This window comes from Ranitomeya variabilis, chromosome 2 (genome assembly GCF_051348905.1).
Source record: "Ranitomeya variabilis isolate aRanVar5 chromosome 2, aRanVar5.hap1, whole genome shotgun sequence".
In the NCBI taxonomy this organism is placed as follows: Eukaryota; Metazoa; Chordata; class Amphibia; order Anura; family Dendrobatidae; genus Ranitomeya; species Ranitomeya variabilis.
In genome coordinates this window covers 430,446,195-430,474,097 of record NC_135233.1, presented here as the reverse complement: position 1 = coordinate 430,474,097, position 27,903 = coordinate 430,446,195, and the positions used below count along the sequence as shown (strand labels likewise).

The window sequence follows — 27,903 nt, the reverse complement described above, 5'->3', positions numbered from 1 at the left end:
CATCCCGCGACAAGGAAGGCCACCAAAAGGACCTAGCCACCAAATCTCTGGTACCAAAAATCCCAGGATGACCAGCCAACACCGAACAATGAACCTCAGAGATAACTCTATTAGTCCATCTATCAGGGACAAACAGTTTCTCCGCTGGACAACGGTCAGGTCTATCAGCCTGGAACTCCTGCAGCACCCGCCGCAAATCAGGGGAGATGGCAGACAGAACTACCCCCTCTCTGGAACCCCAGGGGAATCAGGCACAAAACTCCTTGAAAGGGCATCAGCCTTCACATTGTTAGAACCCGGAAGGTACGAAACCACAAAATTGAAACGGGAGAAAAACAGCGACCAACGAGCCTGTCTAGGATTCAACCTCTTGGCAGACTCGAGATAAGTCAGATTCTTGTGATCTGTCAAGACCACCACGCGATGCTTGGCTCCTTCAAGCCAATGTCGCCACTCCTCGAATGCCCACTTCATAACCAACAACTCCCGATTGCCAACATCATAATTACGCTCAGCAGGCGAAAACTTACTCGAAAAGAAAGCGCATGGCTTCATTACAGAGCAATCAGAACTTCTCTGAGACAAAACAGCCCCTGCTCCAATTTCAGAAGCATCAACCTCGACCTGAAAAGGGAGCAAAACATCTGGCTGACACAACACAGGAGCCGAAGAGAAACGACGTTTCAACTCCTGAAAAGCCTCAACGGCCGCAGAGGACCAATTCACCACATCAGCATCCTTCTTGGTCAAATCAGTCAATGGTTTAACAACACTAGAAAAATTAACGATGAAGCGACGGTAAAAATTGGCAAAGCCCAGAAATTTCTGAAGGCTCTTCACAGATGTAGGCCGAGTCCAATCATAAATAGCTTGGACTTTAACAGGATCCATCTCGATAGTAGAAGGGGAAAAAATGAAGCCCAAAAAGGAAACCTTCTGAACTCCAAAGAGACACTTAGATCCCTTTACAAACAAGGAATTAGCACGAAGGACCTGGAACACCATTCTGACCTGCTTCACATGGGACTCCCAATCATCCGAAAAGACCAAAATATCGTCCAAATATACGATCATGAATCTATCCAGATACTTTCGGAAGATGTCATGCATAAAGGACTGAAACACAGAGGGAGCATTAGAAAGGCCGAATGGCATCACCAGGTACTCAAAATGGCCCTCGGGCGTACTAAATGCTGTTTTCCATTCATCGCCCTGTTTAATACGCACGAGATTATACGCCCCTCGAAGGTCTATCTTGGTGAACCAACTAGCCCCCTTAATCCGAGCAAATAAATCAGACAGTAGAGGCAAAGGGTACTGAAATTTGACCGTGATTTTATTAAGAAGGCGGTAATCTATACAAGGTCTCAGAGAACCATCCTTCTTGGCCACAAAAAAAGAACCCTGCTCCCAATGGTGATGACGACGGGCGAATATGCCCTTTCTCCAAGGACTCCTTTATATAACTCCGCATAGCGGTGTGTTCTGGCACAGACAAATTGAAAAGTCGTCCCTTAGGGAACTTGCTACCAGGAATCAAATTAATAGCACAATCACAATCCCTATGAGGAGGTAGGGTACTAGACTTGGGCTCATCAAATACATCCCGGTAATCCGACAAAAACTCAGGGACTTCAGAAGGAGTGGAGGAAGAAATTGACAATAATGAAACATCCCCATGTACCCCTTGACACCCCCAACTGGACACCGACATTGATTTCCAATCCAATACTGGATTATGGACCTGCAGCCATGGCAAACCCAACACGACCACATCATGCAGATTATGCAACACCAAAAAGCGAATATCCTCCTGATGCGCAGGAGCCATGCACATAGTCAACTGGGTCCAGTACTGAGACTTATTCTTGGCCAAAGGCGTAGCATCAATTCCCCTCAAAGGAATGGGATGCTGCAAGGGCTCCAAGAAAAAACCACAGCGCCTGGCAAACTCCAAGTCCATCAAATTCAGGGCAGCGCCTGAATCCACAAATGCCATAACAGAATAGGATGACAAAGAGCAAATCAGAGTAACGGACAGAAGAAATTTAGGCTGTACAGTACCAATGGTGACGGACCTAGCGAACCGCTTAGTACGCTTAGGACAATCAGAGATAGCATGAGTGGAGTCACCACAGTAAAAACACAGCCCCTTCTGACGTCTATGTTCTTGCCGTTCAGCTCTGGTCAAAGTCCTATCACATTGCATAGGCTCAGGCCTCTGCTCAGAGGATACCGCCAAATGGTGCACAGTTTTGCGCTCACGTAAGCGCCGATCGATCTGTATGGCCAAGGACATTGATTCATTCAGACCAGCAGGCGTGGGGAACCCCACCATAACATCCTTAAGGGCTTCAGAAAGACCCTTTCTGAAAATTGCTGCCTGGGCACACTCATTCCACTGAGTAAGCACAGACCACTTTCTGAACTTCTGGCAATATACCTCCGCTTCATCCTGACCCTGACACAAAGCCAGCAAAATTTTCTCTGCCTGATCCACAGAATTCGGTTCATCATAAAGCAAACCCAGCGCCAGATAAAACGCATCTACATTACGCAATGCAGGATCTCCTGGCGCCAGGGCGAATGCCCAGTCTTGAGGGTCGCCACGCAACAAAGAAATAATGATTCTTACTTGCTGAATAGGGTCACCAGAAGAGCGGGGTTTCAGAGCAAGAAACAGTTTACAATTGTTTTTGAAATTCTGAAATTTAGATCTATCCCCAGAAAACAAATCAGGAATTGGAATTCTAGGCTCCAACATAGGATTCTGAACTACATAATCTTGAATGTTTTGTACCCTTGCAGCGAGTTGATCTACACTAGAGGACAAACCTTGAATGTCCATATCCACACCTAAGTTCTGAACCACCCAGAGTTTAAGGGGAAAAGAAAGGCAAAACACACTGCAGAGAAAAAAAAAAATGGTCTCAGAACTTCTCTTTTCCCTCTATTGAGATGCATTAACACTTTGTGGGCCAGCTGTACTGTTATGGACCTGGTGGTTAGGTGCACCAGGAATTACCTGATAGTTAAACACGGAATCAGGACGAGCTCTGGGGAAATGGGAACTCTGCTGACCGCAAACCCTACTCCTATCAACACAACTAGAAACAGCCGTGGAGCGTGCCTGACTCTGCCTAGACGCCTCGTCACAGCCTAAGAGCTAACTACCCCTAAAGAAAGGAAACAAAGCCTTACTTGCCTCAGAGAAATTTCCCCAAAGGTAAAAGCAGCCCCCCCACAAGTATTGACTGTGAGATAAGAGGTAATCACAAACACAGGATGAAATAGGTTTTAGCAAAGAGAGGCCAGTCTAACTAAACAGATAGAAGATAGAAAAGGGATCTTTGCGGTCAACACAAAAAGCTACAAAAACCACGCAGAGTGTGCAAAAAATACCCCCGCACCGACTCACGATGCGGTGGTGCCACTCTGGACCCCCAGAGCTTCCAGCTAGCCAGGTAGTTTCATGATAGCAAGCTGGACTAGAACTTAGCAAGAAAAACCATATGTAACAAATGAACAAGCAGGAACTTAGCTTGTGCTGGAGTAGACAGGTCCTCAGAAAGATCCAGGAGAGATCTGAACCAGTACTAGAACATTGACAGCTGGCATGGAGTAACGATCTGAGTGGAGTTAAATAGAGAATCAGCCTAGCCCCAAACGAGGGCAGCTGGAGAAGGAATCTCAGAACCAGCAGCTCCACTCACAGCCACCAGAGGGAGTCCATGGACAGAACTCACCGAAGTACCATTCATGACCACAGGAGGGAGTTCGAGAACGGAATTCACAACAGATAGCATCATCCATCGGGCAATATTAATTGGGAGAGATTATAATGGTCTAGTGGTTATGTGGGTGAATAAGTTATGTTCATCCCTTCACTACGACGCTGAAAATATATCTCCCATAAATATTGGATTGATGCAAACTCCAATATTTATCACTGACCACTGACTGCAAAGTGTCTCTGACAAGCCCTTTAAACAGAGGAAGCTCTTGCCTTGGAAGTGTACTTCTACTTGGAATAAACAAATATAAGTCGTGTTTTGTTCTCAGAGCAGATCTCCTATTGTAATTATCTGGTCACTGCAGGTTTTCCCTACTTCAATGGAGGTTGGCGTATCAGCTCTTTCTCACTTCCCCAGTTATAATTAATCCCATATGTTCAATATGGGGGTGATATATTCCCTCTCTGGAGATGTCTGTATGGCATTTACAATTTTTCCTCTGCGACAATAAGTAAAAGCAATAGTACTTATAAATAACATAGGGTACTTCCTAAACACCGTTATCGGTATAAAAAAAAAAAACGAAAAAGCCATCCCACCAGCTTTAAGGTGTACAGGATGGTCCTAACCTGTAGTATTAAAACCTTACCATGTGTCAGAGTAGCATCAATGTGAATAAGGGCCAAGCAGGATCATGTCCTTTATATGGATATCCTGCAAATGGGAGGCTATATAAACGTAATGTTCAGCTGAAAGAAATGGCAGCCACACCCTTACCTGCACCCTTACAGTGCAGAAATCTGAAACTTAACCCCTTAGTGACCGAGCCAATTTTGACCTTAATGACCAGGCGAATTTTGACAATTCTGACCACTGTCCCTTTATGAGCTTATAACTCTGGAACGCTTCAACAGATTCCACTGATTCTGAGATTGTTTTTTCGTGACATATTGTACTTCATGTTAGTGGTAAAATTTATTTGATATGACTTGCGTTTATTTCTGAAAAAAAAAACGAAAAACGAAAATCTGGTAAAAAGTTTGAAAATGTAGCAATTTTCAAACTTTTAATCTTTGTGCCCTTAAATCATCATCAGTCGTGTCACACAAAATAGTTATTAAATAGCATTTCCCACATGTCTGCTTTAAATCAGCACAATTTTGGAAACTTTTTTTTTTTAGTGCGTTTTAAGGGTTAAAATTTGACCAGCGATTTCTAATTTCTCCAACAAAATTTTCAAAACCATTTTTTAGGGATCACCTCACATTTGAAGTGAGTTTGAGGGCTCAATATGACAGAAAAGACCCAAATGTGACACCATTCTAAAACCTTCACCCCTCAAGGTGTGCAAAGCCACACTCAAGAAGTTTATTAACCTTTCACGTGTTTCACAAGAACTAAAGCAATGTGGAAGGGAAAAATTCACATTTTACGTTTTTTTACGAAAAATTTACTTTGTACCCAAACTTTTTTATTTTCATAAGGGTATTAGGAGATAATGGACCACAAAATTTGTTGGGAAATTTCTCCTGAGTACGCCGATACCCCGTATATGTGGGAAAGCCACTGTTTGGGTGCAAGGCAGGGCTCAGAAGGGAGGAAGCAAAGTTTGACTTTTTTGGCAAAATTGGCTGGAATCAGTGGCGGCGCCATGTTGCGTTTGAAGACCCCTCGATGTACCTAAACAGTGGAACCCCCCCAATTTTAACTCCAACCTTAACACAGCCCTAAACCCAACACACCCCTATCCCTAACCACAACCCCAGCACCAGAACCGTAACCCCAGCACCAGAACCGTAACCCCAGCACCAGAACCGTAACCCCGGCACCACAACCGTAACCCCAACACCACAACCGTAACCCCAACACCACAAGCAGGGCTGGACTGGCCATCTGGCAATTCTGGCAAATGCCAGAAGGGCCTGTCTGGTCGTGGGCTGCCTTGACTGCTACGTTGTTAGCAGAATTGGTGTTCTCAAGCCACCCATACTGTTAAGAGTTGTAATGGAGCACAAAGTCGTTGACTCCATCACTTACCCCAGCAGGCCACGGGTATCATTAGAAATATTGGTGTTTTAGTAAACCTTGCTTGCCTCCATCCAGGGTAATATTAGTAATATATTCCATCTGGTGCTTCGGGACGGCATGTGCCTGTGTGATGTCAAATGCCAGGGCTTAATTTCAGCCCCAGTCCGTACCTGACCACAACCGTAACCCCAACACCACAACCGTAACCCCAGCACCACAACCGTAACCCCAACACTACCCTAGACCCAACCCTAACCCTAGCTCTAACCCCAACCCTAACCCTAACTGCAAAGAATAGAAAAAATACATTTTTTTTAAATTTTATTATTTTTACCTAACTAAGGGGGTGACAAAGGGGGGGTTTGATTTACTCTTTTTTTTTTCTTCTTTTTCCTTTTGATCACTGTGAAACTTCTGTTTTTTTTCCTTTTATAAGGATTCCTATCCTCTGGTAACTTTTGAAAAGGAGCAGAAAACTCCATTAGGTAATTGACTCCTGCTCTGGTTTTGATTTCATTGTTTCGCCTGTTGTTTGCCTGGTTATTGTGCCTCCTCTCCCGGATTCTGGCCTGTTTGTTTTTCAAACACTTCTCTTGGATTCTAAGTTTCCCATTGTTTAGTAATTCTCTGGTTGCTCTTATTTGGCTTGCTGCACCAGTCAGCGACAACTTTGCAGAAACATCGTGGAGGACTGTTGTGAATTCCGTTCTTGAACTCCCTCCTGTGGTCATGAATGATACTTCGGCGAGTTCTGTCCGTGGACTCCCTCTGGTGGCTGTGAGTGGAACTGCTGGTTCTGAGGTTGCTTCCTCAGCTGCCCTCGTTTGCGGCTGGGTTGGCTTCTCTATTTAACTCCACTCAGATCGTTACTCCATGCCAGCTGTCAATGTATTAGCACTGGTTCAGATCTCTCTCGGATCTTTCTGATGACCTGTCTACTCCAGCAGAAGCTAAGTCCCTGCTAGTTCATTTGTTGTTCATTGTGTACTGAATATATTTCTTAGTACTTGCTAAGTTCTTGTCCAGCTTGCTAACCCGATATTACCTTGCTAGCTGGAAGCTCTGGGTTGCAGAGTGGCACCTCCGCACCGTGAGTCGGTGCGGGGGTCTTTTTGCACACTCTGCGTGGCTTTTTGTAGTTTTTTGTGCTGACCGCATAGATCCCTTTCCTATCCTCAGTCTATCTAGTAAGTCTGGCCTCCTTTGCTGAAACCTGTTTCATCCCTGTGTTTGTGACTTTCCTCTTAACTCACAGTTAATATGTGTGGGGGCTGCCTTTACCTTTGGGGAATTTTCTCTGAGGCAAGGTAAGGCTTATTTTCCTATCTTTAGGGGTAGTTAGCTCTTAGGCTGTGAAGAGGCGTCTAGGGAGAGTTAGGTACGCTCCACAGCTATTTCTAGTGTGTGTTATAGGATTAGGATTTGCGGTCAGCAGAGTTCCCACTTCCCAGAGCTCGTCCTGTCTTCTAGTTTAACTATCAGGTCATTCCAGGTGCACCTAACCACCAGGTCCATAACAGAGGACACTGCAGTCAAGTCTAGATTTAAAAGGAGCTGCTAGAGATGACAGTGTAGAAAGTATCTTCTCCAGAATCTGTCCTGGACTATAGCAAAGAACGGACTGTCTCCCAGCAATTCCCTGCAGGTATCCTGCCAACATCTACAGTCCTGGCATTTTTTGCATTGCTACATACAATGCTCAGATCTTGATGAACAAAAGATTCAAGTTTGAAATCTTTCATGATATAAATTGTGTAATTTGTTGTCAACCGTCCTTGGAAACCAATATCATCAACCAAGCGAGAGTTGGATCCAAATAACCTTGAAATTCGAAGTAAAAATATTTAATCTCAGACAGATCCAATTTGCCAGAATTTCATCACAACAACTTAGAATGTGACTCACTATTGTGTATGCATCTCTGACAATGTCTGGGCATGCTCTTGAAGAGACCCCAGATGGTGTCCTGGGGGGATCTCATTACAGAGCTGCAGAAGGACATGGGTGGCTCCTCTTCGGTCTGTGACACGACATGGCTGCATCGGATGCACTGATACACAGAGTCCTAAAGATTATCATTTGGATTCAAGTCTGGGAAACGTAAGAGCCATTCAGTGGCATTAATACCTGCATCTTCCATGATCTGAGTCCGTGCTGGAGCCACAAAGACCAGACAATACCCTACACCAGGAGAGACCCCCGGCCCACTCCACCAGTGTAATGTCTGACAGTGGGTCTGAGGATTACAGCAGTCAGGACACCATTGGTTATGATGTGGATATGCCTCCCAGACCATAATTATCCCACCGCTAAACCATGCTGGATGATGGATCATGTTGGATGACCTTCTCCAGACTGTGATCCTGCTCTCATGTGGGAAGGTATCGAAGCACCAGTGGTGGACCTGACAATCCTGGTGTCTTCTGGCAAATGTCACTCGAGCTGCATCGTACTGTGTTTTGTGCCCAGGTCCGACTACTTGGCATGTGACAGTATAGACATGAGTAGCTGGTGGAGGTCATTTTGTAGGGCTCTGGCAGTGTTCCTCCTGTTCTTCCTCTCATTAAGGATCAGATCTCTGTCCTGGTACTGGGTTGTTGACCTATACGGCTCCTCTCGTGTTAGTATTTGCTCCATGAGACTGTGTAGAAGACGCAACAAACCTTCCACAAAGGAGCAGGACATCCTGTGCCCCCTGGATGGGCTGCAGATATCGCCTCATGCTAACAGAAGTGCTAAGGTCACTAGCAAAACTATAGAGCTATCGGTCAGGAAGGATAATGAAAGACCAAATGTCGGCGGCCACCACCTGCAAAATGAGTCCCTGATGTCACTTATTTTCAGGTGATGCCGATTCTGAATCTTTTCTGCGTCCTAATTGGACAGATTGATATCCCGGAAGTTTAATTGACTTGTCTCGATGTACAAACGTTTACAGAATTGTTTTGAGCCTTGTACTAAGCTGATACTTCAGGTCAGATGAATGAACATCTGTCGTCCACTACTTGATATATTGAAGCCGAGCAGCAGCATCCGCCCTGATATTACATATGACGCTGACCATACCTGACATATAAGAACTATATTAAGACTATTGTCAAAGCACAGATGGAATAATGATTCATATTTGGAGGAGCCACACATTAAGATCTAAGACATGGTTGCTAAGAGACTTTTTTTTTTTTAATAAGTAAGGAGGCCATTATTGGCAGATCATTGAATTGCTGCACAGAAGCATAGCATCTAGCATATATTTCGGAGGAGGATACTGGAGGCAGGGAATATAGTGTGAGAAGAGATGAGCACTCTCAGCCAGGACGAGGAGAAGAGCTGAAGGTAATAACCACCTGAAAACTGCATTTGTCAGTGTGTCATTCTTGGGGAAAGATCTGGCTTACCTGGACAACTATTTCTATACATGTATAGTCATCTGGTGACGGAGGGGAATCGCCTGTCCCCTTAACCTTTGTTGTGCTGTCAAGTAAAACACTGAAGGCATAACACTGCAGACCTCCAATGCATTAGTTCAGGAGAGCTGCAAAGACGACTACAACTCTCAACATTTGGAGAGCCATAGGTTGCATCTAACTTATGACTTCTCCAAGGGAGATAGTTACGTGACCGTAGTATTAGGGTTAATATATTAGCTGTGATTATTTCAGCTGCTTTAAATGCATTTTAAATGGATTTTGTCCGTGATAAATTTTTTAGCAAATAAAGTGGCAATTAAATGAAAGCTTGTTACAGATGATATTAACAAGTGATATGACTGCATTAGTGCGGGTTTCTGCAGTGATTTTCTGCAATCTGGTAGTCGTTTGCCATCAGCTCTAGTTCTGCTTCATGTATGCTGTGAGTTACGCAATGTGTGGGCTGCAGGGTTTTTTTTTTTTTTACCCGATTTGCTGCATGTAGGTTGAAGGAATTCTCAGCAGAAACGCTGGATTCACTGTAAAAATATATTGTGCCAGTGTATGATAATTGTGAAAGTCCACAAAGGAGAACTGTAATGTTGTAGTGGACATTTGTATCAATATTGCACCTAATTAGCCAGTATTAGAATATTTAGACCTGGGAGGATGAATGACGTATCTGTGCAATTTCTCTAAATCTGCAAAAGTAAAAATCTGTGATCTGCGCACTAAACGGGTGTAAGTGATTGTCACTTCCTTTACTACATGGGGAAGTGAGGTGCAGAAATGTCCTCCTAAGCTGGACAGGATATTTCTCTCCCTCCTGCTCCCTATAATATACATTTCTTCCTGTATTTGCATTGTTGTTACTGCAGACATCTTATTTATGACAAATAGAGGGGCTAGATAGCCCCTTCTAAGATTAAGAAAACATAATCTTTAAATTTTTTTCTAATAACCGTGCATTGCACTGTTCCTCCTTTATTCCTCCTGCATATTACTGTGTAAATTGACAACTGGAAGGGATTGTTCGCCTTGTCAATGGGATGTGTCCCTCAGTAGTCCAATATATAGGATGTGTCCCTCAATAGTCCGATACTATGGGGTGTGTCCCTCATTAGTTCGATACTATGGGGTGTGTCCCTCAATAGTCCGATACTATGGGGTGTGTCCCTCAATAGTCCAATACTATGGGGTGTGTCCCTCAATAGTCCGATACTATGGGGTGTGTCCCTCAATAGTCCGATACTATGGGGTGTGTCCCTCAATAGTCCAATACTATGGGGTGTGTCCCTCAATAGTCCGATACTATGGGGTGTGTCCCTCAATAGTCCAATACTATGGGGTGTGTCCCTCAATAGTCCAATACTATGGGGTGTGTCCCTCAATAGTCCAATACTATGGGGTGTGGCCCTCAATAGTCCAATACTATGGGGTGTGACCCTCAATAGTCCGATACTATGGGGTGTGTCCCTCAATAGTCCAATACTATGGGGTGTGTCCCTATGGGGTGTGTCCCTCAATAGCCCGATACTATGGGGTGTGTCCCTCAATAGTCCGATACTATGGGGTGTGTCCCTCAATAGTCCAATACTATGGGGTGTGTCCCTCAATAGTCCAATACTATGGGGTGTGGCCCTCAATAGTCCAATACTATGGGGTGTGTCCCTATGGGGTGTGTCCCTCAATAGCCCGATACTATGGGGTGTGTCCCTCAATAGTCCGATACTATGGGGTGTGGCCCTCAATAGTCCGATACTATGGGGTGTGTCCCTCAATAGTCCAATACTATCCAATCAGTGGAATGGTAACACTCAGTTGGCTATCTAATTTTTTCATTTTCAGGAGGAATAACAAAGGACCAGCTCAGTTATAATAAAAGATATATACATAAACTATATTTTTTAATGAAGAACACATGTAGTAAAAATAGACATTAATCACCTCTATAGTTGAGTTATACATAGATTCAATTGGGAGGGTTGCAAGCTTGGATCTTATACAATTTCTATACAGGACCTTTGTCATGATTCTCAATGGCGAGAGAACATAGCCCAGCATATATGAGAACTAGCTCTTGGAAGATGGAAACTATACTGACCATGAACTAAACCTGCCGCACAACTAGAAGTGGCCGGGTAGCATGCCTACGTTTTTTTATCCCTAGATGCCCAGCGCCAGCCGGAGAACTACCTAATCCTAGCAGAGGAAAAGACAGTCCTGGCTCACCTCTAGAGAAATTTTCCCAAAAGGCAGACAGAGGCCCCCACATATATTGGCGGTGATTTAAGATGAAATGACAAACGTAGTATGAAAATAGGTTTAGCAAAATCGAGGTCCGCTTACTAGATAGCATGAAGACAGAAAGGGCACTTTCATGGTCAGCAGAAAACCCTATCAAAACACCATCCAGAAATTACTTTAAGACTCTAGCATTAACTCATAACACCAGAGTGGCTATTTCCGCTCACAAGAGCTTTCCAGACACAGTAACGAAACAGCAGCTGTGAACAGGAACAAAATGCAAAAACACACAAGGACAAAAGTCCAACTTAGCTGGGAGTTGTCTAGTAGCAGGAACATGCACAGAAAGGCTACTGATTACATTGTTGACCGGCATGAAACTGACAGAGGAGCAAGGTTATATAGCGACTCCCACATCCTGATAGGAGCAGGTGAACAGAGGGGATGATGCACACAAGTTAAATTCCACAAGTGGCCACCGGGGGAGCCCAGAATCCAATTTCACAACAGTACCCCCCCCTCAAGGAGGGGTGTTATGACCCCAATGGCGAGGGTCTCAGAGGTACGTGGAAGTCTGCAGAATACAAAAATCCAGCTCATAGGGCAGTGGTAACTGGGTTGACCATATATCTACTCCTAACGCCAACACTAGAAGTAGCCGGGGATCATTCCTACGTTGATTCTAGATGACACGCTCCAGCCGGAGAATCTAGCTACCCCTAGTAGAGGAAAACAAAAGACCTTTCTTGCCTCCAGAGAAGGGGACCCCAAAGCTGGATAGAAGCCCCCCACAAATAATAACGGTGAGGTAAGAGGAAATGACAAACACAGAAATGAACCAGGTTTAGCACAGAGAGGCCCGCTTACTGATAGCAGAATTAAGAAAGGTAACTTATATGGTCAACAAAAACCCTATCAAAATCCACACTGGAAATTCAAGAACCCCCGAACCGTCTAACGGTCCGGGGGGAGAACACCAGCCCCCTAGAGCTTCCAGCAAAGGTCAGGATATAGATTTGGAACAAGCTGGACAAAAATACAAAACCAAAACAAATAGCAAAAAGCAAAAGGCAGACTTAGCTGATATAACTGGAACCAGGATCAGTAGACAAGAGCACAGCAGACTAGCTCTGATAACTACGTTGCCAGGCATTGAACTGAAGGTCTAGGGAGCTTATATAGCAACACCCCTAACTAACGACCCAGGTGCGGATAAAAGGAATGACAGAAAAACCAGAGTCAAAAAACTAGTAACCACTAGAGGGAGCAAAAAGCAAATTCACAACAGTACCCCCCCCTTAGTGAGGGGTCACCGAACCCTCACCACGACCACCAGGGCGATCAGGATGAGCGGCATGAAAGGCACGAACTAAATCGGCCGCATGAACATCAGAGGCGACCACCCAGGAATTATCCTCCTGACCATAGCCCTTCCACTTGACCAGGTACTGAAGCCTCCACCTGGAGAGGCGAGAATCCAAGATCTTCTCCACCACGTACTCCAACTCGCCCTCAACCAACACCGGAGCAGGAGGCTCAGCAGAAGGAACTACAGGCACAATGTACCGCCGCAACAAGGACCTATGAAATACATTGTGAATAGCAAACGACACAGGAAGATCCAGACGAAAAGATACAGGATTAAGGATTTCCAATATCTTGTAAGGCCCAATAAAACGAGGTTTAAATTTGGGAGAGGAGACCTTCATAGGAACAAAGCGGGAAGAAAGCCATACCAAATCCCCAACGCGTAGTCGGGGACCCACACCGCGGCGGCGGTTGGCAAAGCGCTGAGCCCTCTTCTGTGACAACTTCAAGTTGTCCACCACATGATTCCAGATCCGCTGCAACCTATCTACCACAGAATCCACCCCAGGACAGTCAGAAGGCTCCACATGACCCGAAGAAAAGCGAGGATGGAAACCAGAGTTGCAGAAAAAAGGCGAAACCAAGGTGGCGGAACTAGCCCGATTATTAAGGGCAAACTCAGCCAACGGCAAGAATGTCACCCAATCGTCCTGATCAGCAGAGACAAAACACCTCAAATAAGCCTCCAAAGTCTGATTGGTTCGCTCCGTCTGTCCATTAGTCTGAGGATGGAAAGCAGACGAAAACGACAAATCAATGCCCATCCTACTACAAAAGGATCGCCAGAACCTAGAAACGAACTGGGATCCTCTGTCTGACACAATATTCTCAGGGATGCCGTGCAAACGAACCACGTTCTGGAAAAACACAGGAACCAGATCGGAAGAGGAAGGCAGCTTAGGCAAAGGAACCAAATGGACCATCTTGGAGAAGCGATCACATATCACCCAGATAACGGACATGCCCTGAGATAGCGGAAGATCAGAAATGAAATCCATGGAGATATGTGTCCAAGGTCTCTTCGGGACAGGCAAGGGCAAGAGCAAACCGCTGGCACGAGAACAGCAAGGCTTAGCTCGAGCACAAGTCCCACAGGACTGCACAAATGACCGCACATCCCTTGACAAGGAAGGCCACCAAAAGGACCTGGCCACCAGATCTCTGGTGCCAAAAATTCCCGGGTGACCTGCCAACACCGAGGAATGAACCTCGGAAATGACTCTGCTGGTCCATTTATCCGGGACAAACAGTCTGTCAGGTGGACAAGACTCAGGCCTATCAGCCTGAAATCTCTGCAACACACGTCGCAGATCCGGAGAAATAGCTGACAAGATAACTCCATCTTTAAGAATACCAACAGGATCAGCGACTCCAGGAGCATCAGGCACAAAGCTCCTAGAAAGAGCATCGGCCTTCACATTCTTTGAACCTGGTAAATACGAGACAACAAAATCAAAGCGGGAGAAAAACAATGACCAGCGGGCCTGTCTCGGATTAAGGCGTTTAGCAGACTCGAGATACATCAGATTTTTGTGATCAGTCAAGACCACCACACGATGCTTAGCACCCTCGAGCCAATGACGCCACTCCTCAAATGCCCATTTCATGGCCAACAACTCCCGATTGCCCACATCATAATTTCGCTCGGCAGGCGAAAATTTCCTGGAGAAAAAGGCACAAGGTTTCATAACAGAGCAACCAGGGCCTCTCTGCGACAAAACGGCCCCTGCTCCAATCTCTGAAGCATCCACCTCAACCTGAAAGGGAAGTGAGACATCGGGCTGGCACAAAACAGGCGCCGAAGTAAACCGGCGCTTCAACTCCTGGAAAGCCTCCACGGCAGCAGGAGCCCAGTTAGCTACATCGGAGCCCTTCTTGGTCATATCCGTCAACGGTTTCACAATGCTAGAAAAATTAGCGATAAAACGACGGTAGAAGTTAGCAAAACCCAAGAACTTCTGAAGACTCTTAACCGACGAGGGCTGAGTCCAATCAAGAATAGCTCGGACCTTGACTGGGTCCATCTCCACAGCAGAAGGGGAAAAAATGAACCCCAAAAAGGGAACCTTCTGTACACCAAAGAGACACTTTGAGCCCTTGACAAACAAAGAATTTTCACGCAAAATTTTAAAGACCAACCTGACCTGCTCCACATGCGAATCCCAATCATCAGAAAAAACCAAAATATCATCCAGATAAACAATCAAAAATTTATCCAGATACTTCCGGAAAATGTCATGCATAAAGGACTGAAAAACTGAAGGCGCATTGGAGAGCCCAAAAGGCATCACCAAGTACTCAAAATGACCTTCGGGCGTATTGAATGCGGTTTTCCATTCATCACCTTGCTTAATGCGCACAAGGTTGTACGCACCACGAAGGTCTATCTTGGTGAACCACTTGGCACCTTTAATCCGGGCAAACAAGTCAGACAACAGCGGTAAAGGATACTGAAATTTGACAGTGATCTTATTTAAAAGCCGATAATCAATACAAGGTCTCAAAGATCCGTCCTTTTTTGCCACAAAAAAGAATCCCGCACCAAGGGGGGAAGAAGACGGACGAATATGTCCTTTCTCCAGAGACTCCTTGATATATGAACGCATAGCAGTATGTTCAGGTACCGACAGATTAAACAGTCTTCCCTTAGGAAACTTACTGCCTGGGATCAAATCTATAGCACAGTCACAGTCCCTATGAGGAGGCAGTGCACTGGACTCAGACTCACTGAAGACATCCTGATAATCAGACAAATACTCCGGAACTTCCGAAGGCGTAGAAGAAGCAATAGACACAGGCAGGGAATCCCCATGAATACCACGACAGCCCCAACTTGAGACTGACATAGCCTTCCAGTCCAGGACTGGATTATGGGTCTGTAACCATGGCAGCCCTAAAACAACCAAATCATGCATTTTATGTAAAACCAGGAAACGTATCACCTCGCGGTGTTCAGGAGTCATGCACATGATAACCTGTGTCCAATACTGCGGTTTATTTGCTGCCAATGGCGTAGCATCAATACCCCTAAGAGGAATAGGATTTTCTAATGGTTCAAGAGTAAAACCACAGTGCTTAGCAAATGACAGATCCATAAGACTCAGGGCAGCACCTGAATCTACAAACGCCATGACAGGATAAGACGACAGTGAGCAAATCAAAGTTACAGACAGAATAAATTTAGGTTGCAAATTACCAACGGTGACAGGACTAACAACCTTAGCTATACGTTTAGAGCATGCTGAGATAACATGTGTAGAATCACCACAGTAGTAGCACAAGCCATTCCGGCGTCTATGAATTTTCCGCTCATTTCTAGTCAGGATTCTATCACATTGCATCAAATCAGGTGTCTGTTCAGACAACACCATGAGGGAATTTGCGGTTTTTCTATCACATTGCACCGAATTAGGTGTCTGTTCAGACAACACCATGAGGGAATTTGCGGTTTTGCGCTCCCGCAACCGCCGGTCAATTTGAATAGCCAGTGCCATAGTATCATTGAGACCTGTGGGAATGGGAAAACCCACCATAACATTCTTAATGGCTTCAGATAGGCCATTTCTAAAATTAGCGGCCAGTGCACACTCGTTCCAATGTGTCAGCACGGACCATTTCCGAAATTTTTGGCAATACACTTCAGCCTCGTCCTGCCCCTGAGACATAGCCAGCAAGGCCTTTTCTGCCTGAATCTCAAGATTGGGTTCCTCATAAAGTAAACCGAGCGCCAGAAAAAACGCATCAATATCAGCCAATGCCAGATCTCCTGGCGCCAGCGAAAAAGCCCAATCCTGAGGGTCGCCCCGTAAGAACGAAATAACTATTTTTACTTGCTGAGCAGAGTCTCCAGATGAACAGGGTCTCAGGGACAAAAACAATTTACAATTATTCACAAAATTCCTAAACTTAAACCTGTCTCCGGAAAACAGTTCAGGAATCGGTATTTTAGGTTCTGACCTAGGATTTCTGATAACATAGTCTTGTATGCCCTGCACACGAGTAGCCAGCTGGTCCACACTTGTAATCAAGGTCTGGACATTCATGTCTGCAGCAAGCATAGCCACTCTGAGGTAAAGGGGAAGAAGAAAGAAAAAAAAAAAAAAAAAAAAACTCAGAATCTTCTTTCTTATAATCCCTCTTCTGCAACGCATTAAACATTTAATACCGGTCCTGGCAAACTGTTATGACCCCAATGGCGAGGGTCTCAGAGGTACGTGGAAGTCTGCAGAATACAAAAATCCAGCTCATAGGGCAGTGGTAACTGGGTTGACCATATATCTACTCCTAACGCCAACACTAGAAGTAGCCGGGGATCATTCCTACGTTGATTCTAGATGACACGCTCCAGCCGGAGAATCTAGCTACCCCTAGTAGAGGAAAACAAAAGACCTTTCTTGCCTCCAGAGAAGGGGACCCCAAAGCTGGATAGAAGCCCCCCACAAATAATAACGGTGAGGTAAGAGGAAATGACAAACACAGAAATGAACCAGGTTTAGCACAGAGAGGCCCGCTTACTGATAGCAGAATTAAGAAAGGTAACTTATATGGTCAACAAAAACCCTATCAAAATCCACACTGGAAATTCAAGAACCCCCGAACCGTCTAACGGTCCGGGGGGAGAACACCAGCCCCCTAGAGCTTCCAGCAAAGGTCAGGATATAGATTTGGAACAAGCTGGACAAAAATACAAAACCAAAACAAATAGCAAAAAGCAAAAGGCAGACTTAGCTGATATAACTGGAACCAGGATCAGTAGACAAGAGCACAGCAGACTAGCTCTGATAACTACGTTGCCAGGCATTGAACTGAAGGTCTAGGGAGCTTATATAGCAACACCCCTAACTAACGACCCAGGTGCGGATAAAAGGAATGACAGAAAAACCAGAGTCAAAAAACTAGTAACCACTAGAGGGAGCAAAAAGCAAATTCACAACAGAGGGGGCACCGAACCCTCACCAGAACCACCAGGGCGATCAGGATGAGCCCTATGAAAGGCACGGACAAGATCGGAGGCATGAACATCAGAGGCAGTGACCCAAGAATTATCCTCCTGACCGTATCCCTTCCATTTGACCAGATACTGGAGTTTCCGTCTGGAAACACGAGAGTCCAAGATCTTTTCCACAACGTACTCCAACTCACCCTCAACCAACACCGGAGCAGGAGGCTCAACGGAAGGCACAGCTGGTACCTCATACCTGCGCAACAATGACCGATGAAAAACATTATGAATCGAAAAGGATGCAGGGAGGTCCAAACGGAAGGACACAGGGTTAAGAATCTCCAATATCTTGTACGGGCCGATGAACCGAGGCTTAAACTTAGGAGAAGAAACCCTCATAGGGACAAAACGAGAAGACAACCACACCAAGTCCCCAACACAAAGCCGAGGACCAACACGACGACGGCGGTTGGCAAAAAGCTGAGTCTTCTCCTGGGACAACCTCAAATTGTCCACCACCTGCCCCCAAATCTGATGCAACCTCTCCACCACAGCATCCACTCCAGGACAATCCGAAGATTCCACTTGACCGGAGGAAAATCGAGGATGAAACCCCGAATTACAGAAAAACGGGGACACCAAGGTGGCAGAGCTGGCCCGATTATTGAGGGCGAACTCCGCCAAAGGCAAAAAAGCAACCCAATCATCCTGATCCGCAGACACAAAACACCTCAAATATGTCTCCAAGGTCTGATTAGTCCGCTCGGTCTGGCCATTAGTCTGAGGATGGAAAGCAGACGAAAAAGACAAATCTATGCCCATCCTAGCACAGAATGCCCGCCAAAATCTAGACACGAATTGGGTCCCTCTGTCAGAAACGATATTCTCCGGAATACCATGCAAACGAACAACATTTTGAAAAAACAGAGGAACCAACTCGGAAGAAGAAGGCAACTTAGGCAAGGGAACCAGATGGACCATCTTAGAGAAACGGTCACACACCACCCAGATGACAGACATCTTCTGAGAAACAGGCAGATCCGAAATAAAATCCATCGAAATGTGCGTCCAAGGCCTCTTCGGGATAGGCAAGGGTAACAACAATCCACTAGCCCGAGAACAACAAGGCTTGGCCCGAGCACAAACGTCACAAGACTGCACAAAGCCTCGCACATCTCGTGACAGGGAAGGCCACCAGAAGGACCTTGCCACCAAATCCCTGGTACCAAAGATTCCAGGATGACCTGCCAACGCAGAAGAATGAACCTCAGAGATGACTCTACTGGTCCAATCATCAGGAACAAACAGTCTACCAGGTGGGCAACGATCAGGTCTATCCGCCTGAAACTCCTGCAAGGCCCGCCGCAGGTCTGGAGAAACGGCAGACAATATCACTCCATCTTTAAGGATACCTGTGGGCTCAGAATTACCAGGGGAGTCAGGCTCAAAACTCCTAGAAAGGGCATCCGCCTTAACATTCTTAGAACCCGGTAGGTAAGACACCACAAAATTAAACCGAGAGAAAAACAACGACCAGCGCGCTTGTCTAGGATTCAGGCGCCTGGCAGACTCAAGGTAAATTAAATTTTTGTGGTCAGTCAATACCACCACCTGATGTCTGGCCCCCTCAAGCCAGTGACGCCACTCCTCAAAAGCCCACTTCATGGCCAAAAGCTCCCGATTCCCAATATCATAATTCCGCTCGGCGGGCGAAAATTTACGGGAAAAAAAAGCACAAGGTCTCATCACGGAGCAGTCGGAACTTCTCTGCGACAACACCGCCCCAGCTCCGATTTCAGAAGCGTCGACCTCAACCTGAAAAGGAAGAGCAACATCAGGCTGACGCAACACTGGGGCGGAAGAAAAGCGGCGCTTGAGCTCCCGAAAGGCCTCCACAGCATCAGGGGACCAATCAGCAACATCAGCACCCTTCTTAGTCAAATCAGTCAATGGTTTTACAACATCAGAAAAACCAGCAATAAATCGACGATAAAAGTTAGCAAAGCCCAAAAATTTCTGAAGACTCTTAAGAGAAGAGGGTTGCGTCCAATCACCAATAGCCTGAACCTTGACAGGATCCATCTCGATGGAAGAGGGGGAAAAAATGTATCCCAAGAAGGAAATCTTCTGAACCCCAAAAACACACTTAGAACCCTTCACACACAAGGAATTAGACCGCAAAACCTGAAAAACCCTCCTGACCTGCTGGACATGAGAGTCCCAGTCATCCGAAAAAATCAGAATATCATCCAGATACACAATCATAAATTTATCCAAATAATCGCGGAAAATGTCATGCATAAAGGACTGGAAGACTGAAGGGGCATTTGAAAGACCAAAAGGCATCACCAAATACTCAAAATGGCCCTCGGGCGTATTAAATGCGGTTTTCCACTCATCCCCCTGCTTGATTCGCACCAAATTATACGCCCCACGGAGATCAATCTTAGAGAACCACTTGGCCCCCTTTATACGAGCAAACAAATCAGTAAGCAGTGGTAACGGATATTGATATTTAACCGTGATTTTATTCAAAAGTCGATAATCAATACACGGCCTCAAAGAGCCGTCTTTCTTAGACACAAAGAAAAAACCGGCTCCTAAGGGAGATGACGAAGGACGAATATGTCCCTTTTCCAAGGACTCCTTTATATATTCTCGCATAGCAGCGTGTTCAGGCACAGACAGATTAAATAAACGACCCTTAGGGTATTTACTACCCGGGATCAAGTCTATGGCACAATCGCACTCCCGGTGCGGAGGTAGTGAACCAACCTTGGGTTCTTCAAAAACGTCACGAAAGTCAGACAAGAATTCAGGAATCTCAGAGGGAATAGATGATGAAATGGAAACCACAGGTACGTCCCCATGAGTTCCTTTACATCCCCAGCTTAACACAGACATAGCTCTCCAGTCGAGGACTGGGTTATGAGATTGCAGCCATGGCAATCCCAGCACCAAAACATCATGTAGATTATACAGCACCAGAAAGCGAATAACCTCCTGGTGATCCGGATTAACACGCATAGTCACTTGTGTCCAGTATTGTGGTTTATTACTAGCCAATGGGGTGGAGTCAATCCCTTTCAGAGGTATCGGAGCCTCCAATGGCTCCAAATCATACCCACAGCGTTTGGCAAAGGACCAATCCATAAGACTCAAAGCAGCGCCAGAGTCGACATAGGCGTCCGCGGTAATAGATGACAAAGAACAAATCAGGGTCACAGATAGAATAAACTTAGACTGTAAAGTGCTAATTGAAACAGACTTGTCAGGCTTCTTAGTACGCTTAAAGCATGCTGATATAACATGAGTTGAATCACCACAATAGAAGCACAACCCATTTTTTCGTCTAAAATTCTGCCGCTCGCTTCTGGACAGAATTCTATCACATTGCATATTTTCTGGCGTTTTCTCAGTAGACACCGCCAAATGGTGCACAGGTTTGCGCTCCCGCAGACGCCTATCGATCTGAATAGCCATCGTCATGGACTCATTCAGACTCGCAGGCACAGGGAACCCCACCATAACATCCTTAATGGCATCAGAGAGACCTTCTCTGAAAATCGCCGCCAGGGCGCACTCATTCCACTGAGTAAGCACAGACCATTTGCGGAATTTTTGGCAGTATATTTCAGCTTCATCTTGCCCCTGAGACAAGGACATCAAGGCCTTTTCCGCCTGAAGCTCTAAATGAGGTTCCTCATAAAGCAACCCCAAGGCCAGAAAAAACGCATCCACATTGAGCAACGCAGGATCCCCTGGTGCCAATGCAAAAGCCCAGTCTTGAGGGTCGCCCCGGAGCAAGGAAATTACAATCCTGACCTGCTGTGCAGGGTCTCCGGCAGAGCGAGACTTCAGGGACAAAAACAATTTGCAATTGTTTTTAAAATTTTGAAAGTGAGATCTATTCCCCGAGAAGAATTCAGGCAAAGGAATTCTAGGCTCAGACATAGGTGCATGAACAACAAAATCTTGCAAATTTTGTACCTTTGTGGTGAGATTATTCAAACCTGTAGCTACACTCTGAAGATCCATTTGAAACAGGTGAACACAGAGCCATTCAAGGATTAGAAGGAGAGGAAGAGAGGAAGGCTGCAGTATAGGCAGACTCGCAAGTGATTCAATTAAGAGCACACTCAGAACTAGAGGGAAAAAAAAAAAAAAAAAAAAATTGTAGCAGACTTCTTTTTTCTCTCCTTTCTCAGCCAGTAATTTAACCCTTTTTTGGGCCGGTCAAACTGTCATGATTCTCAATGGCGAGAGAACATAGCCCAGCATATATGAGAACTAGCTCTTGGAAGATGGAAACTATACTGACCATGAACTAAACCTGCCGCACAACTAGAAGTGGCCGGGTAGCATGCCTACGTTTTTTTATCCCTAGATGCCCAGCGCCAGCCGGAGAACTACCTAATCCTAGCAGAGGAAAAGACAGTCCTGGCTCACCTCTAGAGAAATTTTCCCAAAAGGCAGACAGAGGCCCCCACATATATTGGCGGTGATTTAAGATGAAATGACAAACGTAGTATGAAAATAGGTTTAGCAAAATCGAGGTCCGCTTACTAGATAGCATGAAGACAGAAAGGGCACTTTCATGGTCAGCAGAAAACCCTATCAAAACACCATCCAGAAATTACTTTAAGACTCTAGCATTAACTCATAACACCAGAGTGGCAATTTCCGCTCACAAGAGCTTTCCAGACACAGTAACGAAACAGCAGCTGTGAACAGGAACAAAATGCAAAAACACACAAGGACAAAAGTCCAACTTAGCTGGGAGTTGTCTAGTAGCAGGAACATGCACAGAAAGGCTACTGATTACATTGTTGACCGGCATGAAACTGACAGAGGAGCAAGGTTATATAGCGACTCCCACATCCTGATAGGAGCAGGTGAACAGAGGGGATGATGCACACAAGTTAAATTCCACAAGTGGCCACCGGGGGAGCCCAGAATCCAATTTCACAACAGACCTTATTAGAAATCCGCAATGTAGAGCCTCACTTTATTTACTGCAAAACAAAAGTTTTGTGACATGGCAGACCACATGTTGGTTTCTTTAAGATTTTTTTTTAAGAATCATTGGAAAAAACAAACAAAACCAAACTAGGTGCACAACGGTACAGCGTAGGCTACAAATCACTGTATTGTTTTTGGTGTCATCATTTTTGGTGTTGCAGATTATTTGCTGCAGAAATGCCACGTGGCATATGACCTGTGTGCACATAAAATCCGGCTAACATAATTTTGGTCTTGTACAATATATGGGCCAGAGCAGTTCATGTAGATAGCAGGCAGCTCCTGCACCCATAACGTCCGCTGTACAGACGAGCGCACAAAGCTCACAGTCATATCTGCAAAGTTCAGCGCTGGCATAGAACTTGGCCTTAGATTAACATCCATCTATAACACTGTGAAAAATGGCAACAAAAGCAGCATGAAACGTCTGTGTGCAAATCTTCCCTAGTGAGCAAAAAAATGGAGGATTTCATGTGCCGCTTCTACAGAGATCTGAATTACAGCTGTACTCCATTGCTGGTAGTATCTCTCCGAATATAATTTTACAGTATATTGCACACTGTTATCTCTCTATAAGAGGCAAGAACACCTATCAGCATGTTTCTGGAGAGTAGTAGAAAATGGGAAATCTCATGTGTGGACAGGAAAAATCTAGATTTGTGGTCCCTTGTCAGGCTGGAACCAAGGAACTTTGGTCTCTTGTCTTCATTACTGATGAAAAGGCCACCAAAAAAGGCCTCATTTACACAAGTCTATGTCGCAGCCCATGTATGGACCGCAATGTCCAGATTGACCACTGGTCTCCTGACCTGAACTTACAGCCCCATATGAGTCTATAAGGCTGTACACTCAGGTTGGGAGACCTGCAGTCAGTCCGTCCAGACATTACGGTCCGCATAGTGACTGTGAAATCCGCTTCTGTGAACTCGGTCTTCCTTTTAGGCACACGTCATATAAGGTTGTGTGCATATGGAGGTTTTTGTTGTTGGTCCGCTTCCCAAATCACCTGAAAAATTGCTCATTGGAAGACACTCATTTCTGTTGTAAAATCACTCATGTGTTCAGTGTTTTGAGTGTTTTTCCCCCCTCCGCTTACGATTTTGAAAACCGTAGTGGTAAGAAAAGGAGAATATGCATCCGATTTCTTTCAAACTAGACAGTGTCCAGTCTCAAGGCTTCAGAAAAACTCTTCCAAAACTATTCAAAACTTCTACAGGAATTGAAAAAAGCCAAAAACTTCCCAAAGAAGGAGCGTTTCCTGAAGTGGTTTAACTTGTCGTTTTTGACCTCCTCAAAAAGCTCCGTGTGCACATCTAATTAAGTCTTCAGGTTGAGTTTGGTGTGGAACGATTTTTGCCCCCAGGAACATCGCTGCAAAATATTTTACATTTCTTTTAATTAAATAGTTGTACCTCTTTAATGTGGAAAAATATCCTGAAGTCATAGAATTCATTAGTGAGCTGATAATAAGCTAAGAAATTCTGTATTACCTCTGCGCCTGTCCAAAAGCAACAGTGAAAGGGGGTTTATTTTATCTGATTTAAATAAGTTCAGTGCCATTAGGTGGTATAACTGCAACCCTGCAGTGTCCTCTACAAAACCATGGACAGCTCCTCGTTATGGTGGAGGACTCGACTGGTGATGTGAAGGTTTTCTCAGGGCTGGCGAAAATGCCAGAGAAACCTCAGGAACATTAGACAAGCAGCTCACTGGACCACTGTAGCTCGAGGGCACAAATACACTTTTTTGTCAGGTCTTGCTTCCCCCAGATACCTAGAAATCATCTATAGCCTCTTAGGAGAACAGATGAAAAGAAATTATATTTGCATTCATTTACAACGGCTGAGCGGCTTGCATTGGTAGTTGCATTCATTTACAGTGGCTCAGTGGTTAGCATTGACGTTTCCACCTCTGGGATACTGGGTTCCAGTCCGACCAAGGATTACGATTTGCCTGGGGTTTGTATTTTTTCCTTGTGTTTATGTTGTATTGGTATTTAGATTGAGAGTATTGGCAATCCCCGTACATCGCTGTGCAACATGTTAATGCTACATAAGCGAATAATAAAAACATAATTTGCTACAAACAAGAATAAAGCTATTTATCGCTCTATTACATAAACAGGAGCAGCTCCAAAACCAGGACATTACATTAAATCATTAGTGGACAGATTTTACAATGTAATATTGTGGGTTTTCGGTAGCTCGGGGTAATTTAATTTCTGGTGAAATAATGACATGCATCTGCTAAACCGTCATTTGTAATCACCTCCGTGCACAGGCGAAACCACAAGAGCATCGCTCTCCCTTTACAGGGAACACATTTAGTGGTTGTAATGTAAGCCGGTTATTATGATTGTGAGATAAATGGTCCTCGTGATTGATTGGCTTCTTTATATCCACGGCATCAGCGCAGGGATAATGTGATCAGCGCCTGTAAGTGGAGCCGGCCTTCAGGTGGTATTCCCCAATCATTAGAATGGTTGGAGCAGCTTTCACTTCATAAATCTGTGTCGCACGGTTTTCTGATTTGATCAATACTGTATTATATGACAGGGGTGTGAGCGCCGATTCTTTTCTATAGAGCTCCGTTTCCTCTCTGGAAACAGTTGACTTTTCTATATTTTTTTTAGCAATTTGAAGGCCGAGATTTGCAGAGCTTTAGGTTCCTATCATAATCATCCTTCATCTGACATGGATCAAAATATCTGTTTTCTGTCGTAACCAAAAGCAATACGCCACATTCTTCCATTTCTTCCTCCACTCGGTGGTGTCACGGCGGCATGTGCTCACCTTGGATCATTTTCTCGTCGGTCTCCTTTGGTTTCTCACAATCATCTCCTGGACATCTGCAACAGTGGTGAACATGTGCTGTCTTTTTTTTCCCCCTGAATGATGCTGTTTATTGCTGGAATGGGAAAGTCTGAACATTACCCAACATAAGTCCTATGTTTCTGTGGACGAGCCTGTGTGTACATTGGCCACGTTGGACTACCACTGAACTAAGGAAGACAACCATGGTGGTCTGCACCTTACCCTGCACATCCTAGCTGACCGATGAGCCTCATTTTGCACATTTGTAAGCTACATAGCAAACTTTGCTCTTGCAAATCAAATATATTCAGGAACTTGAAGGACGCTAATGAATAATTTCAAGGGACACTCATGTTTTCCTTTGATTATATTCATTAGGTCCTAAGTATGTAATTACCAGCAAAGGGATGCAATCACTATCACTAAAGTGCAAAAATCTCTGTGCATGCTGTGCTGCTGCTGCAAATTTTTGTAGGTCCAGAAATTCATGATGTGCAGCCACTACTGTTTGCACACCCCATTTATAATAGGCCTTTTGCATAGGAAATAAATCTTAGTAAACCATCAGGAGAGAAGTAAGTCAGCGATCAGTGTGTAAATGGTTCCTAGCAGCTGTTTATTTGCAGCACTTAGCGTTGTCAGGACATTGCATTCTGCTGCCGCAGACGTGGGTTCACGGAGACGTCTCGTTATCCCTTGATTCAGTGCGTTCATCCAGCGTGGTTGCTTCTTGAAGTCTTGATTAGCACTTGTGGGACGTTACAATGGGAAGATGTCATGTGGATATCAAGCCGCATAACAGGACTGAAAGGGAAACGGCACCGATTCGCCATCAAGTTGACAAAACATTGCTGGTATGAAACGTGTAAAATAATAAGAAAACAATCACTGGTAAATAGAAGGCGTTGGGTCATTATCTTGGTACATACTCCATCCAATATTTTTCTAATCACCAATATCAGGAGATTTTAAAAACATTGTCCCTCCCTCCCTCACTCTGCACGGGTCTTTCAAGTGCTGCTTCATCTTAATAATTGTCTAAACTGCATTGTGATTAGCTGGCGGTACAGTATTCATCTAAATAAGAAGTCTCCAGACCACCAGGGATGATATTATTACCCACTCCACTGCTCTAGACCACCAGTGACTTCACTGCCCTAGCCCACAAGGCTTGTTGACATTACCCCCTCCTTGTTCACATCTTTAGCCATCAAAGGATGTTACTGTCAATCTGCAGTGCCCTAGACCACCAGGGAATTGATGTTGGTATTACCTTCTTTATGTTCATAGCCCACAAGTGATGCTACTGTCGATACATACACTTTTATAGGCCAACAGGGATGTAGCTATTAACTACTTTAATTGCCTAGTATATAAGAGATGTTACTATCAACCCATGCTCTGTCCTGACCACCAGGTCTAGGTTATTCTTAACTCGTTTACCTCTCTACTTTACTTTCAACCCCTGCACTATCCCAGGGATTTGTGGATTATTAATGTGTATACTTTCTTAGCCCTCAAGAAATGATACCTTTTACTTTTTATTTTAATTCTCTAGCCCACCAGAGATGTTAAAATCAACTTTTTCTTTAGCCCACAAGGAATGTTATTAGCCTCCCCCGCATTGTTCTTGTTCACCAGATACAATGTTATTTGCTTCTTCAGTGTCCTAGCTAAGCAGTCAATATACCCATCAGAAGCCCAAAATTGGCACGGATGTGACAACCAGGCTCGGACTGGCCCACAGGAGAACAGGAGAATCCTCCCGTGGGCAACCGCCCTCTTATATGAGCAGTACTTGGCACAATACACTTGATCCACTATGTACAGAGAAAGACAGCATCTTATTTATTAACAATCAACCCAGTTTATTGCTGTAGAAAGTTGTGAATGAGGTTAAAGTCATATTTACATAGAGCTGAAAAGTGGGGCCCTGGAGATTTTATGTATTTATTTATTTTATTAATTTATATATTTATTAGTTTATTTATGGAGTTGATGTTATAGATGGGTCCTTGGCACCCCAGTCCGACACTGGTTACCACTACCCACTACACCACCAGGAATATTACCCATCGAAGCAAGTGAAATAAGAATTTGAGGAACTGACCCAAAAGTCATTGACAGGGATTGAAGGGTAAAACGAACGCCATGTTCTTCTGCCCCAGCACCATAGTGAGCGGCCTAGGAGTGCCACTGCTTACAAGGATTGTCACCCATCAAACAGATTAAATCATGTAATCCTCTATTATGGCATAGCAGATGGCAAATTTGGGATGCAGGAGGTCCAGACGGCACCCACCGGAGTGGTAGTGGTCCCTTTATTAAAAAAAATTGAA

At 44.8% G+C, this 27,903-nt stretch overlaps 1 protein-coding gene across 7 annotated transcripts in view; it reads left to right on the top strand.

The window, feature by feature from the left end:
- The window catches only part of SHANK2 (SH3 and multiple ankyrin repeat domains 2), a 672,686-nt gene that overhangs the window by 201,623 nt on the left and 443,160 nt on the right, over positions 1-27,903 (top strand). The window contains exon 1 of one of the 7 annotated variants that reach the window (XM_077286978.1): positions 8,980-9,098. The exons of the other annotated variants lie outside the window; for them this stretch is intronic. The gene's annotated coding sequence lies outside the window, so the exon portion shown is untranslated. Of the gene's footprint in view, positions 1-8,979; positions 9,099-27,903 lie in introns of those variants that run through there. 7 annotated transcript variants of the gene reach the window in all.